The sequence below is a fragment of the Bubalus kerabau genome, chromosome 23 (genome assembly GCF_029407905.1).
Source record: "Bubalus kerabau isolate K-KA32 ecotype Philippines breed swamp buffalo chromosome 23, PCC_UOA_SB_1v2, whole genome shotgun sequence".
Taxonomy (NCBI): domain Eukaryota; kingdom Metazoa; phylum Chordata; class Mammalia; order Artiodactyla; family Bovidae; genus Bubalus; species Bubalus kerabau.
Window position 1 is genome coordinate 23,848,722 of NC_073646.1, and position 16,576 is coordinate 23,865,297.

Genomic DNA, 16,576 nt, shown 5'->3' on the forward strand with positions numbered 1-16,576 from the left:
TTTCTGGAGTTGAGCTGTAGGAGTTGCTTGTATATTCTCGAGATTAGTTGTTTGTCAGTTGCTTCATTTGCTATTATCTTCTCCCATTCTGAAGGCTGTCTTTTCACCTTGCTAATAGTTTCCTTTGATGTGCAGAAGCTTTTAAGGTTGATTAGGTCCCATTTGTTTATTTTTGCTTTTATTTCCAATATTCTGGGAGGTGGGTCATAGAGGATCCTGCTGTGATGTATGTCAGAGAGTGTTTTGCCTATGTTCTCCTCTAGGAGTTTTATAGTTTCTGGTCTTACGTTTAGATCTTTAATCCATTTTGAGTTTATTTTTGTGTATGGTGTTAGAAAGTGTTCTAGTTTCATTCTTTTACAAGTGGTTGACCAGAGTTCCCAGCACCACTTGTTAAAGAGATTGTCTTTAATCCATTGTATATTCTTGCCTCCTTTGTCAAAGATAAGGTGTCCATATGTGCGTGGATTTATCTCTGGGCTTTCTATTTTGTTCCATTGATCTATATTTCTGTCTTTGTGCCAGTACCATACTGTCTTGATAACTGTGGCTTTGTAGTAGAGCCTGAAGTCAGGTAGGTTGATTCCTCCAGTTCCATTCTTCTTTCTCAAGATCGCTTTGGCTATTCAAGGTTTTTTGTTTGTCCATACAAATTGTGAAATTATTTGTTCTAGCTCTGTGAAGAATGCTGTTGGTAGCTTGATAGGGATTGCATTGAATCTATAGATTGCTTTGGGTAGTATACTCATTTTCACTATATTGATTCTTCCAATCCATGAACATGGTATATTTCTCCATCTGTTAGTGTCCTCTTTGATTTCTTTCACCAGTGTTTTATAGTTTTCTATATATAGGTCTTTAGATTCTTTAGGTAGATATATTCCTAAGTATTTTATTCTTTCCGTTGCAATGGTGAATGGAATTGTTTCCTTAATTTCTCTTTCTGTTTTGTCATTTTTAGTGTATAGGAATGCAAGGGATTTCTGTGTGTTGATTTTATATCCTGCAACTTTACTATAGTCATTGATTAGTTCTAGTAATTTTCTGGTGGAGTCTTTAGGGTTTTCTATGTAGAGGATCATGTCATCTGCAAACAGTGAGAGCTTTACTTCTTCTTTTCCAATTTGGATTCCTTTTATTTCTTTTTCTGTTCTGATTGCTGTGGCCAAAACTTCCAAAACTATGTTGAATAGTAATGGTGAAAGTGGGCACCCTTGTCTTGTTCCTGACTTTAGAGGAAATGCTTTCAATTTTTCACCATTGAGGATAATGTTTGCTGTGGGTTTGTCATATATAGCTTTTATTATGTTGAGGTATGTTCCTTCTATTCCTGCTTTCTGGAGAGTTTTTATCATAAATGGATGTTGAATTTTGTCAAAGGCTTTCTCTGCATCTATTGAGATAATCATATGGTTTTTATTTTTCAATTTGTTAATGTGGTGTATTACATTGATTGATTTGCGGATATTGAAGAATCCTTGCATCCCTGGGATAAAGCCCACTTGGTCATGGTGTATGATCTTTTTAATGTGTTGGTGGATTCTGATTGCTAGAATTTTGTTAAGGATTTTTGCATCTATGTTCATCAGTGATATTGGCCTGTAGTTTTCTTTTTTTGTGGGATCTTTGTCAGGTTTTGGTATTAGGGTGATGGTGGCCTCATAGAATGAGTTTGGAAGTTTACCATCCTCTGCAATTTTCTGGAAGAGTTTGAGCAGGATAGGTGTTAGCTCTTCTCTAAATTTTTGGTAGAATTCAGCTGTGAAGCCATCTGGACCTGGGCTTTTGTTTGCTGGAAGATTTTTGATTACAGTTTCAATTTCCGTGCTTGTGATGCGTCTGTTAAGATTTTCTATTTCTTCCTGATCGAGTTTTGGAAAGTTGTAGTTTTCTAAGAATTTGTCCATTTCTTCCTCGTTGTCCATTTTATTGGCATATAATTGTTGATAGTAGTCTCTTATGATCCTTTGTATTTCTGTGTTGTCTGTTGTGATCTCTCCATTTTCATTTCTAATTTTATTGATTTGATTTTTCTCCCTTTGTTTCTTGATGAGTCTGGCTAATGGTTTGTCAATTTTATTTATCCTTTCAAAAAACCAGCTTTTGAAAAAAAAAAAAAAACCAGCTTTTGGTTTTGTTGATTTTTGCTATGGTCTCTAATAAAAGGAGACCCTCTGTTTTCATTTGCCAGGACTGCCATAACTACTGCACCCTGGGTGCCCTGAACAACAGGGATTTACTTGCTCATGGTTCTGGAGCCTAGAAGTCTGAGAGCAAGGTGTCCATAGGATTGGTTTCCTTCTGGACCTGTCTCCTTGACTGTAGATACCCGTTTTTTCCCTGTCTTCACGTGATCTTCTGTGTGTATCTATCTCTTATCCCTTTTCTTAGAGGAATACCAGTCATACTGGATCAAGACACACCCTTATGACCTCATTTTAACTTAATAGCCTCTTAAAACACCCTATCTTGAAATACAGTCACATCCTGAAGTATTAGGGGTTAGGACTTGAACATATGATTGGTGGTGGGAGGGGGACACAATTCAGCCCATAACACTGTCTGGGTGGTCAGACATGGCTTTGGCCCCATTCAGTCACAGCTAGACCCCTGGCTGAACCTGGCTAGATTCAGCTGTGGTTTGGGCTCACCTCATCTTTGTGGTCCTAAGAATATACATCTCTCTGTTCTATCTTCTTCTCAATTCTTTTTCTCTTAAGATCCTCCCTGAATTCATGATTTGAATTTTATTGCTATATATATAACCGGAGAAGGCAATGCACCCCACTCCAGTACTCTTGCCTGGAAAATCCCATGGACGGAGGAGCCTGGTGGGCTGCAGTCCATGGGGTCGCTAAGAGTAGGACATGACTGAGTGATTTCACTTTCACTTTTCACTTTCCTGCATTGGAGAAGGAAATGGCAACCCACTCCAGTGTTCTTGCCTGGAAAATCACAGGGACGGGGGAGCCTGGTGGGCTGCCGTCTATGGGGTCACACAGAGTCGGACACGACTGAAGTGACTTAGCAGCAGCAGCAGCTATATATAACATAGCCAAAGCTTTTGTCAATTTATTTTTTAAATATGTTTCTCTCATTTAATAAAATAGATTAACCTTTGGATCCATTTGCCTTTCAAGTTATGTGTCTTTTTATCCCCATCATACTTTATGTTTCTGTTTACAATACTTCCTTGTTCTTTGTCTCCCTCCCCTATTCTGCTGCATATTATTGCATTGATTGAGTTTCTTTGGTTCACTTTTTTCATATTGGGTTTTTAGAAGTTATAGATCCTATTCTATTCTTCAGTGGTTGCCCTAATATTTTAACACATTAAAAACTCATCACTAAATTAGAGCACAATGTGGGGGAAAAAAGCTAAGCAATATAGAAAGGAGGCATAACATGAAAAGCAAGACTTTTCCAGACCCCTGACTCCATTCCTCAGCATAATCTACTTTTGAACCATTTCTCTTTTGAATTATTATGCTTGTTACTTTCATAACAAATAATTTTTTATACTTTTACTGTTTTTATTTGTTATATACAGACAGTATTTATTGAAGCTCTGTTTTGAAAGTTAAGGGATAGTCTTATCTTACATATATACAATGGAATACTACTCAGCCATTAAAAAGAATGAAATAATGCCATTTGCAGCAATATGAATGAATCTGGAGATTATCATACTAAGTGAAGTAAATCAGACAAGAGAAAGACAAATATCATATGATATGGTTTATATGTGGTACTTTAAAAAAATGATACAAATGATTGTATTTATGAAACAGAAGCAGACTCACAGACAAAACAAATTTATGGTTATGAAAGGGGAAAGGTTGCAGACAAGGACAGACTGGGAGTTTGGGGTTGACATATATACTACTGTATTTAAATAGATAACCAACAAGGACCTACAGGGAAATCTGTTCAATATCCTGTAGTAACCCAAATGGGAAAAGAATTGGAAAAGATTAGATATCTGTAGATGTATAACTGAATCACTTTTCTGTACACCTGAAACTAACACACTGTATTAATAAATCAACTATATAGTCCAATATAAAATAAAAATTAAAAAGTAAAAATAGTTCCAGATTAAAAAACAAAAGAAATGCCATAATATCTTTGTGAAACCAGTGATAATACTGTCAAACCTATGGAAAATTTCTTTAGACAAAGGAATAAAGTGAATAAATCTTTGTCAACAGGGGAAAAAAAAAAAAGGAAAAAGGAAATCTTACTTAAAAGTCCCCACCTCCAAATTTAGCTAGCTAATTATTTATAGTTCTAGCAATTATTCCTCTAAAGTTAATATGATCTACAAACTTTAATTTATTTTTCCAATATCTATCTTCAGACAATATCATCTGATACTATCAAAGATGTAGAAATTAGTACTCCTACATTTTTTTGCTCTCCTCTGGCTCCCAACTTCTGTGTATTGCCACTTTCATAATATTTATATTTTGCTAATAGATTTAACACAGAAATAATTGAAAATGAATAAATACATGTATTATTATGATATTATAAATATAATATAAATATCTTTCATTCCAGAGCTAAGTACTATCATTGGACTTGTCGAAAGGAAAATAGGATCTTATGCTGCTAAACATGTATGCATGAAGGTAAGTGTTCCATGGTATCAAAATAAATTGGATTATCTTTTCTTAGAATCCATCAATTGCTCAAAAATCACTTCACACTTAGGTTGGCTTTATATTTAGACTCTAACTTCCTTATATAGCTTTCTTTGGGAGAAAGTGGTTCTGGAATTTCTAATTGCTTTTCTTTTTATTTTTCTCTCTGTAGCTCAAGAAGCTTGTCTTTATAATTTCCCTAAGCATAACCATATTTCTAACAGATGTCCAACTCCACTCTGTGTTGAGTATGGTCTTTTTTTACAAAGACATCTCTAGCTCTGCCAGAGGCCTCTGACTTCCACCTTGGGTTTAAACTAATTGTTTTGCAACCTGCTACACAAATGTCTAGGGGGTCTCCCTTTATGTATTGGGCTTCCCTGATAGCTCAGCTGGTAAAGAATCTGCCTGCAATGTGGGAGACCTGGGTTCGATCCCTGGGTTGGGAAGATCCCCTGGAGAAGGGAAAGGCTATCCACTTCAGTATTCTGGCCTGGAGAATTCCATGGACTGTATAGTCTACAGGGTAGCAAAGAGTCGGACACGAATGAGCGACTTTCACTCACTTTATGTATTACTAGGTTAGAGCCATTGTATCTTAGGTGCTATGTTTTCCTCTTTTTTTGAAAAAATGAGTGCTTTTTTTTTGTTTTTAAAAGAACGAGTATCAATTTTCTGAATCCTTGAATGTCTGAAAAATAACTTTATTGTATAACATTTTATACATATTTTGGTTATTCATAGATTTACATTTCCTTACTGTGGGGAAAGTTTTCCCTTATTATTTATTTTATTATTTTATCCCCTCCATTTTCTGTGTTTCCTTTTTCTGAGCTACTGACAGACAAATGGCAGAAATTCTGTATTTATTCTCTACTTCTCTGAACTTTATTTACATAAGACTTTTAATCTTTTTGTTCTTTTATGTTCATTCTGGGAGTCTCTTAGTTTGATCATAAATTCAGGCTTTTAGCTCCATGATTCTGTGCTGTCCATATATTGTCAAATTATAGTGAATATATTTTATAAATTTCCAATTTTTAATTATTTAAAGTTTAAATAGTTTTAATAATTATTTTTCTTAACAGGAGTTTTAAATATGATTTTAAAAAACTATTTATTTTTGGCTCTGCGGGGTCTTCACTGCTGTGTGGGTTTTTCTCTAGTTGTTGCAAGTGGGAACTACTCTCTGGTTGTGGTGCTTGGGCTTCTCATTGCAGCGGCTTCTCTTTTTGCAGAGGCCTGCGACTTCAGTAGTCGTGGGTCCTGGGCTCTAGGACACTGGCTCAATAGCTGTGGCTCACAGGCTTAATTGCTCCACGGCATGTGGAATTTTCCCAGATTAGGGATTGAACCCATGTCTCCTGCATTGGCAAGTGGATTCTTTACCACTGAGCCACCAGGGAAGCCCTTTAATGTGGTTTTAATGTGTTTTTAATGTGATTTCTTATTGAATATTTCTGAAACTATTAATTATAGAATTTAACATTTTCTTTTGCCTCTCCAAGTAACTGTCATTTTTTAGGGGTTAGTTTTCTCTTTCATGGATTCAAAGCTTTTTTATGGCATTAGTTTTCTTCATAGGTTGGACTAGAGCTAGAAGTCTGGACTCCACATAATTTTCTCTCAAAACTTCATAGACATTGCTTCTCTGTCTTCTGATAGTGTTGTTAAGAAGTCTGATGATATTATGATCATTTTTTCTTATATGGGTAACTGGTTTTACATTTTTTAAATTTCTTGGAACTCTTAGGTTATTCTTTTTGTCAACTGAAAGGTAAGCATACCTTCAGGAATCACAAAAATATTTGGGAAATAACGTTATTAAACAGTAGGTAACAAATTGAGTAAACTGAAAAAACTAACACACAAGAAACAGGAAAATAGGAAATATGGGATAGAAAGACTTTAAAATACAAATAACTCATATTTTAAGAGTTATTGGACAAGAAATAGCATTCACAAAACATTTTATAGGCTGATATGAAAAAGAAGCACTAAAGATCTTGAAACGAGCACACTGACATTAAAAAAATCCCTCAAGATAGACTAAACCATTGAAAAGACACCACTAAAAACAAATCTGTGATGGTTTGTCCCAAAGTGCAGTACAAATGGGCAACAAAAAGGAAAGAAAAGAAACTATGAGACAAAAGTTAATATGGAGGTGAATCTAAAAGTCCCTGCAAAGCAATTTACCAATGATTTCAAATTTGTGAGGCAAAGCAGTTTTGAACTCAGACTTATATTCAGCTAAACTAGCATCACATGTGAGGTTCTCATCCAGCTGGAAAAGGAATGAGAGATTCTTATCTGTAAACTTGGGATTTCTTGCTGATTTGTTGAAAAGATCTGTTTTTATACCTGTGGCATCCTTCAGTGCATATTTTGGACTCTAATTTTCTCTCCTTTCTCTCTCTTTTTTTTAACATAAAAAAGACATACCCAATAGTCTTTTTATGTTTTAGAAACTGAACTCTTCAATTTGTGTGTGTGTGTGTTTAAAATAACAATTCTGAAACTGTTTTATGTGTATCCCAAAGGAAATATATTGTGAAAAATGAGAGACAAGCTTCTCACTGCCAGACAAATGGGGGGAAATGTGGGAAAAGGAAAGGCTTGAATAAATCCAGTGGTGTTGGATTGGACCTGGAAATATCCATGTGAATTCATGATTTTAAATATGGGTAGAAAAATACAGAAATAGATTTATTAATGTATTATTTATATAAATGGTATTATGTATATATATATGTCTTTCTTTTCTATCTAATGTCTGAGATGGTCTCATAGCAGTGACAACCCAGTAATAATGAGTACACCTAATACTCATATCTTGGTGTCTAAATCCCATTCTCCAATAAAAAGAGTCAAGATGTCTTGGAGAAATGTGTGACTCCAAGGCAAGGGTAGGAAAAGTACAGTATGAACTTGGAATATCATATACCAGCAAGCAAGGAAAGTGCTCAGTTGATAGGGACATGGGAAAAGGCCTCAGGAGTCAGTTTTAAGAGTCTCCCACTGACCAAATCTGGGACAGTTTGAACAACAAAATAAATAATGATAGTCCTGGATGATGAGTAAAATAAGAATCCATGAGTCCATATAGATGTTACTATATGAATAAATAAATGGTGAGGAGGGAAACATTTTGCTTACAGTAGAATTCCAACTAGTAAATCTATTAATAGAAGCCATGAGGGAACTAGAAGATCACCATTCAGCAATAACCAGAGCAATAATTTTTTTTAGGTAAGAGTCATTAATGAATGTTAAAACTGGTAAATACATGCATGATGAGAAACAGGCTAGTTATATCATCTTGGAGTATCTCCCAAAAGGAAATGTATTGTTTACAAAAGGAAAAATATTAACTTTATGGTAGAAAAACCTGTCTGCCATCACCTTAGCCCAATGATCACATGTCTTTCTTTCTGCACTATGATGTAAGTCCCCAAGCATGGGAATTTATTTCTGTTTTATTCACTTCTGTACCTTCAACACCTAGAGTAGTGCTAAGCACGTAGTAGATGTTCAGCAAGTAGTTTTTGGCTGAATATCATATTCATGTTGATGCCTGTATTTGTAAGCTCAACTTCATCAGCTATATTGTTTGTAAGCTCTGTATCCTTATGAATGTCTTATCTACTTGATCTGTCACGGGCTGAGAGAACTGAATGAACATTTACACTGTGTTTTTGTCTAAGTCTTTTAGTTTCTGCTGTTTTTGCTGTAAGCACTCTGAAGACATGCTATTTGGCGTATAAACATTTATGATGGTTAGATCTTCATGTGGGTTGTACTTTTGTCATCATTAACATAAACCTCTTTGCTTAGTTTAATACTTTCTTCTTTAAATCAAATCTCACAATTACAGTGTAGTTCATGCTTTCTTTTATCATCTGTATTTTATTTTTTAGCACTCTAACTCATTGCCTATTCATTTATTTAATCCAATCAGTTTTCCTAGGATTCTGCTCTCGTTTACTTTGTTACCCAGTCAAGAGAAACGTGACCATTTTGAGACTGTTCTGTTAGTTCTAACAAAACGATTTTCTCTTTACTTCTCCATCTGTCAAGCTATCATTTCACCTTGAAATGTGAAATATTCTTCGGTTTCCCAGGTAGAGCTAGTTACTGTCTCCAATATGTACATACAATATTTTGTATTTCTAGAATAGCCTTTAACATGTTTTTCAAATTATGTTTTAATGATGGCTTTGATAAGGAGATTTCATTCTCTCAGGTTTGAGCTTCCCAAGGCCAAGGATGTTACAGCAGTTGGTATATTGGCTTCTGCTTATGTGTCACTTCAGTTTGCACCTTAAGGTACAGGTAACGCAGCACTTGTTTTTTTTTCACATCCCCTGAAAAGTAAGTCACACTTCCCTAAGCATTAGTAGGCAGTGCAGATCCTACTGAAGATTTTGTCGGGAAGCGATGGAGAGTTTTACATGACACTCCACGCAGCACACAACTTCCAAAAAAACCCTTCTGCGAAGTGTCTCCTAGCTTGTTTCTCTTTGGATAAAGTTTCCAGATTGTCAGGCTTCAACTACCTTCTTTCCCTCACTGTTCCTGAGAATTGTCCTCTTTTTCCAGGGCAGGAAAACATAACCTCTCACCCTTTAATTTTATGGTCTGTGACCTAAGTCTGATGCTTGGGTTCTTCAGGATCTTCATAACTGACACCCCAAGCCTAGGGTTTGGAGAAACAGAAACCCTTTCTCTCAAATGATTTTCTCTGCTGTGAGTTTCAAAAGCGTATTTTTAAAACTAAAAAGGTGAGCACCCATGCTTTTCTTTCTCTTTGTATCTCTGTAACTCTACCCTGAGGGCATGGGTCTTAGAAGCTTTTGCTACTTCCTGGGTGGGGAAGATAGAGAAGTAGGAGATGCTCTGGAATGAAACACAGATTAAAGTTAGAAAATGCTCCTCAAGAGGTACAGAGTGACATGGGCCACAGCATAGGGTCACGGCCTTCTCCCGCCTCTCCATCCTTCTGCCAAAAGCTGCAAAATCTTCATATCAGAAACCAGAGAATCACTGTGGGCCAGTGATGGGACTCGGATCAAGGTAGGAAGAGACCATGAGAAGGAGGCTTGGTTGGTATGATGACAAGTCACAGCTTTTTATCCTGAAAAAAAGATTTTTATTTTCTGTTTCGTATTTAGACTGTGAACAAATCATCTCCCCTTTGCTGCCCTTCAGCTGTGCTGGAGTGGGCTTGGAGGGTCGTGACTCTCACCCGGTTTACTATGCACGGGCTAATGGGACTGAGTGCCAGTTTTACAGTCTCTTGAAACCTCAGTCCTCTCACCTGCAAAATGGGCTACCAAGGCCCCACTGCTTTGCCCTGCATGGGTTTGTGGAGGACCAAATGAGCAAGTTGACAAGTAATTGAGTCCTTTCAAAAGTGTAATATATGATGGAAAATGAGTGTGCAAAGCTTTGGGAGACCTGTTCTTGTATTCTGTCCTTCAAGGGCTTCCTGAGATATCAAACTTGCTGGCAAGGAAGACGAGGCATTCTGACAACGGTTTATCTGCCTTCTCTTGGGACAATGACTTTGCTGCTTCAGGGGATACTCATAGGTGCGCATCCAAAAGTGAACAGCAGAGGGCAGCCTGCGCTCAACAATGATAATATTCTGCAGGCTCCAGGAAGCTCGAGGATGTGGTGGCCGGGAATTAGGATAAAATGCTCATGCTGCTGCTGCTGCTGCTAAGTCGCTTCAGTCGTGTCCGACTCTGTGTGACCCCATAGACGGCAGCCCACCAGGCTCCCCCGTCCCTGGGATTCTCCAGGCAAGAACACTGGAGTGGGTTGCCATTTCCTTCTCCAATGCATGAAAGTGAAAAGTGAAAGTGAAGTTGCTCAGTCGTGTCCAACTCTTAGCGACCCCATGGACTGCGGCCCACGAGGCTCCTCCGTCCATGGGATTTTCCAGGCAAGAGTACTGGAGCGGGGTGCCATTGCCTTCTCTGAAAATGCTCATAGAGTCCACTAATACTGGAATCTTGGAGAGCAGCTCAGGATTGTTATTTGTTTTTGCTGTCTGTATTTCTTTAAAATTATGGGTTTGAAAGGAACACACATTTGGTTTTAAAAGGTTAGAAAGGTGCAAGAGTTTATAAGAAACTCCTTACAGTGGCCCTACACAGCCTGGTCTCCCTTTCATTTCTCTGCCTTCAAATCCTGTACTCTCCCCTGGCTCCAGCTCTCCCTTGGGAGCCCATCTTTGCTTTACTCTTCCCTCTTCCAGTATGACTCGTACTCAAGATTTCAGTGAGGCTTATTTGCTCACCTTCTTCACATCCCTTCTTCTTCTTCTTTTTTATAAATAATTTCATTTATTTATTTTTGGCTGTGCTGGGTCTTCCTGGCTGGGCAGGCTTTTCTCTAGTTGTGGTGGGTGGGGGCTACTCTCTGGTTGCAATATGTGGGCTTCTTTTGTTAGGAAACACAGGCTCGAGGGCACTCAGGCTTCAGTAGTCTTCATTCAGAAGTGTGTGGTCTTCATTCAGGAGCATGTAGTCTTCATTCTGGAGCTTGTGGTCTCTGTATTTTCGGCTTCTGGGCTCTAGAGCACAGGCTCAATAGTTGTAGCACATGGGCTTACTTGCTCTGTGGCATGTGGGGTCTTCCCAGATCAGGGACTGAACCTGTATCTCCTGCATTGGCAGACTACTTACCAATTCAGCCACCACGGAAGCCTCATTGCATCCCTTCTTAACACTCCCTATCCTCATTTAAATGGTGCCTGGAACACAGTGTTACAAAATTTTTTTTTTCCTTCACTAATCAGATAGGTGGAAAGTAGTCTCTTATTTGCTCAAAAAATTGAAAAGACATCCCTGATAAAAGGTAGAGCCTGACCCCTGGCTTGCAGAGCCTGCTCACTGTGGGCAGGGTAACAAGCCCTGTCCTCGACTCTGGGCATGGTCCTGTGACTTGCTTTGACCGGTATTATTGGATATGATGCAGGCAGAGGCTTAGTGCAGGCTCAGTGCTTGCTGTCTTGTACTTTCCTATTTACCGTAAGAGCATGCCCTGGCTAGAGTGCTAGGGAATGAGAGACATTTAGAGCAAAGCAGAGCCCAGGCACCTGGCAGAGGCTAATCCAGATAGCTGATAGCCAGTTGACATCCATGTGAGCAAGCCAGCCAAGCTCAGCAGAGCCACCTGGCTGACCCTCAGCTCACCCCAAGTATATGTATTAAATGTCCTTATCCCACTGGTCTCTCCAGACAGCCTATGAATTTAGAGAACTGTGGGGCCCAGAGCTCCAGGTTACAGAGGAGCCCTGGGGAGCCCCTGTAGCTATGTCTGGACCTGGGTCTGGGCCCTCTGCTGGGGCGTCCTCTACAAAGCAAGGTATGCTTTCCTGGTCTCTTATAGTTTCCCCAGGTCTGGAGAGCTCTGATGGTGCAGAGGCTGTTTGACTGGGTTGGGAAAAAATCTTCATAATTGTCAACAAACTGGCGGGAGCTAGACATCTGATGGAAAGGGTCATGAGTGGCAGTGAAGGAGGCTGGCTGCTGCTGCCCCGTGCCTGCCTGTAATGATGGATGGGAGGCCTGGGGAGCATGGAGACGTTTATGTTTCCAAAGGCAGGGCATTTTCTCCCAGGGCAAGGGGCTAGTGGAAACAGGGTAGAACAAATCACTTTACATTTTCTCTCTCTATTATTTTTTTCTTCTGACGAGAAATAACTGTTACTCCCAGGGCATGATAAACAAAGGAAACAGTATCAGAACTGCATGTTTTTTTGAAAAAATTTTTTCCTCTGAATTTTTAATCTTAATGGGACACTGACCTTTCAGATAATCTGATGGAAACTATGGACCCATTTCCCAGGGATAATACTTAGAAATTCAAAGCTTTACTTTTGATGTCAGAGAATTTACAGTTTCTCTGAAACTGATTCATGGAAATTAGATTAGGGGTTTTTAGGAGAGAGAGAGAAACTGGAAGGGGAAAAAAGGAAGACAGAAGTAAAGATATCAGAAAGAACTGGGGAGACTTCAGAAATGATTTGTTGAAGAGTTTTAACCAAAGATTGCTCTGGTTCCAAATACATTCGCTCTTCACTCTGCACTAATCCTAGAACCTCTGCTTCTAAAAATCAGTTCTTTCATTGATATTGTACTTCATGTATCATTCGGCCAGTTTGCCATTTTCAGTCAAGTATGTATATTTTAGATTCATTCATGATGATATGCATTGATCTAGTTTATTCACTTTAACTTCTAGACAGTGTTCTATGGAATGAATACACAATCTTATTTATTCATTCCCTGATAAAGAGATATTTAAATAGTTACTTTTTCCCATGCTACCAGTAGGAAATATCCTTATACGTGTCTCCTTGTATACAAATGAGAGAAGTTTCTCTATGAACAATATCTAGAAGTAGAATCATGGGGTTATGAGTTTTTAAGTTTTCTAGATACCTTGCTTTGTTCTCTGGATTCTATGCCCCAATTTATAGCTTCCAACAGCAATGTCTAAGGGTTGTACCCATTATCCTTTCTAGTGCTTATTGTTTTCTGACTTTTACATTTTAAAATGAATCTGATGAGTGTAAAATAATATACATGTATTTTTTAAAATTTATATTTTATTTACCTCTTTTTTTTGGCATTTGTGTTTCTCTTCTGCAAATTACCTGTTCATATTCCTTGCCCATTTTTTTTTCCTTAGTGTATTGAAGGTGATCTCTTCTGGGGTCTTTGTCATTGATTTCTTTTAGTTTGGCCATAGCTCTTACTCCTTAAAATTTGGTAAAAAAAAAAAAAAAAGATTAGCATGGTAGACAAGAAGGTCTGAATGTGGATTTAGGGTATTCAGTTTGAGTCCTGACTCTGATCCTAACTGGTTGTGTGAATTTGCACAAAAGTTTTTAACCTAAGCCTCTGTCTCCTCTCTTGTAGAATGGGGAATAACCATCTCTACTTTCCAAAGCCAACGTGAGGCTTAAGTACCTGATATGTACGAGTGATCGGTAGTTGAGTTGAAGAACCCAGATGAAATTGTCTCTATGCCCAGATGTGAACTTGCCTATGACATAGCCTCCATGAAGGAATTCAGACATCACTGTGGAACACAGCTCTCCTATAGGACAGCCCTGCTGTCCTTCAGGTGGTCCTAGGAATTGACTCATGGTGCTGGAGGCCCATAGACTTCCCTCAGGACAGATCCCATCTTCTCTGCCACATCCAGAGAAGCCTCATGAGGCCATTATTGACCTGCACATCAGAACAATGGTTCTGGGATGCTGAAGCCCCTAGTGCCCACTCGGGAAACCAAATCACTTGGAATTAACAAGTCATTTGGAGTTAACAACAGCAACAAATCAATAGCTAACCTTTTGGAATACTAACAGAGTAAGTATATGTAAAGCATTTAGAACTTTGCCTAGCAAATAGAAAGCACTATGTTTGCATTAATAATAATACTATGTAATGAAATCAATGCTTATTATTATTAGAAATAATTTAGTATTGTTAGAGTAAATAATAATGATAACTATTATTACTCTGATGATGAAATGCTAAGCATTGAGCTAAGGAGAATGGGTATAAATTTGTTTAATCCTCATAGCCATAATATTTTTTATTATTTCTTATAAGTGTAAGAAGTGCCAGGGGTAGACCTCCCTTGCCAGCATTTATCTAAGGTTCAGGTTTGTTGGGCCCGTGGCCCAGGTAGGACTATTGTACCAGGAGGAGAGTAATTTTTCTCCTTAGATGATGCTACTATCTCACCTAGTGTTTGTTTGTGCTGTGCCAAGTCGCTTTAGTTGTGTCTGACTCTTTGCAACCCTACCCTATGGACACCAGGCTCCTCTCTCCATAGGATTCTCCAGGCAAGAATACTGGAGTGGGTTATCATGCTATCCTCCAGGGGATCTTCCCAATCCAGGGATCAAATCCACATCACTTTTGTCTCCTGCATTGGCAGGCAGGTTGTTTACCACTAGCGCCACCTGGGAAGCCCAGTGTTTATCAATTAAAAATTTACAAAGTGCTTTGCGTGTGTTGCTCATTGAATTATAACATCCGGTGTAGCAATGTTTTATCTCCTTTTTGAAATATACCCCACTCAGCTTCCATGAGCCATAGCTCCTGGGCATCTTCCTATATCACTGGCCACTTCTCAATCTTCTTTTGCTGGTCCCTCTCCTTCCTCTAATCTCTAAATCTAAGTGTTCCTCAGAAGGTCTGATGCCTGGTTTCTACCTCCAGAGCTTCTGATTTAGTTGATATGGTGGTAGCGTCTGGGCAGTAGCACATTTGAAAAGCCCTTTAGGTAATGTATTGAGCAGCCAGAATCAAGAACCACCCATCTATATGCTGAAGTTGTCCCCTTTCAGTCTGTATCTCAGCTCTCTTTTGGATCTGGAGAGTCTACTTGGCATGTTCACTTGATTGTCCCTTAGGAATTTCAGCCTTATTATGTCCTGCACTGAAAACTTGATTTCTCAGCTCCATTCCTCTGCTTACTTATTTCTCCCATGTTTTTCATCATCTTAGCAAATAGCGTAATTGTTTCTCCAGTTGCTGAAGCCAAAGACCTGGGAGTTGTCTTTGATCCCCTCCCTTTTCCTTGTCCTCTTTTTTTTTTTTTTTCAGTCCATCAACAGGTACTGCTGACTCTACCTCCAAAATTCATTCTTAATCCCCTGTTTTCCTGCCACTATCTTAGCTAGAATCAGCACCATTATCTCTTTCCTGGATTATTTGCTTCAGTGATCTTCACCCATTTTTCTTGTCTTCATTCTTGCTCCTCTCCAAAGCTGTCTCTGCAGTGTCCAGAGTGATCGTTCAATCTGAAGTGAAATCAAATTGTTTCATTTCCCCTCAATCATTTCCCAAGGAGAAGATGCCTCAGTATGCCTTTTCAAGGTTCCACGGCTCCTGCTTCTCTCTCCAAACTCCCTTCAGTCCATTCTTCCATCTTACTCATTTTACTCCAGCTGTACTGGACTTTTTTCTAGTTCTTGGAACACTTTCAGACTCATTCCATCACATCAGAGCCTGTGTTACTTCTTTTACTTTGATCATTCCTGCTTTAGTCTCTATAGACTCCTTACTCTTCATGTCTCAGCACATCAAGTGTCACCTGGGCAGAAGGGAATGATTATAAATGGTATTGTATTTTTAATTTTGGCTTTTATATGTTATTATTAATGTGTAGAAATAGAACTGATTTTTGAATATTTATCTTATATCCCGTCACCTTGCTGAACTCATTTATTCTAGTTGTATTTTGTAGATTACTTGGAATTTTCTGTGTAGCATATCATGTCCTCTGTAAATATGGACCACTTTATTTCTTCCTTTTCTCTTTCTTTTCATCAGTATGCTTTTTTCTTTTCTCTTCTCTTCTCTCTCCTCACCTTTTTTCTTCTCTTACCTTACTGCACTGGCTAGAACTTCCAGCACTATATTACATAGCAGTGACAGAAATGGATGTTCTTGCCTTGTTCACAACTGTCTAACCTTTTTAAACACAAAGTTGCATGATGCCATGGAGAGACAGAGCGTGAGTGTTAAAGTTAATCAAACCCATAGTCATACAGATCCTATCCACTATCTATGTGATTTTAGAAAATGACTTTTTATGTCCCCGTGTTTCCTTGTCTCCAAAGTTGAGATAATAATATCCATGCCTTGGTTTTGTTAGGGAGCAGGCAAAGTGCAGAGGCTATGAGCTGGGTTACCTGGGCTCAGATGCTAGCGCAACCACTCTCAACTGTGACCTCAGGCAAGGTTTTCATCCTCTGTGCCTCAATTTCCTTTTCTGTTAAATGGGAAAAATAAGATTAACCACTTCATCAAGTTGTTTCAGAGATTGAAGGAGTTGATAAATGTAAAGTGCTTAGTATCTGGCAGTAAGCCAGAGAAGTGTTTGTCGTTTGGCTC

General features: G+C 38.5%; 1 long non-coding RNA gene across 1 annotated transcript in view; it reads left to right on the plus strand.

The window, feature by feature from the left end:
* LOC129637486 (uncharacterized) overlaps positions 1 to 16,576 on the plus strand; it is a 55,022-nt gene that overhangs the window by 19,324 nt on the left and 19,122 nt on the right. Inside the window, exons 2-3 of the long non-coding RNA XR_008707494.1 lie at positions 4,564 to 4,634; positions 13,583 to 14,035. This is a non-coding gene — a long non-coding RNA (uncharacterized LOC129637486). The remainder of the gene's footprint in view (positions 1 to 4,563; positions 4,635 to 13,582; positions 14,036 to 16,576) is intronic.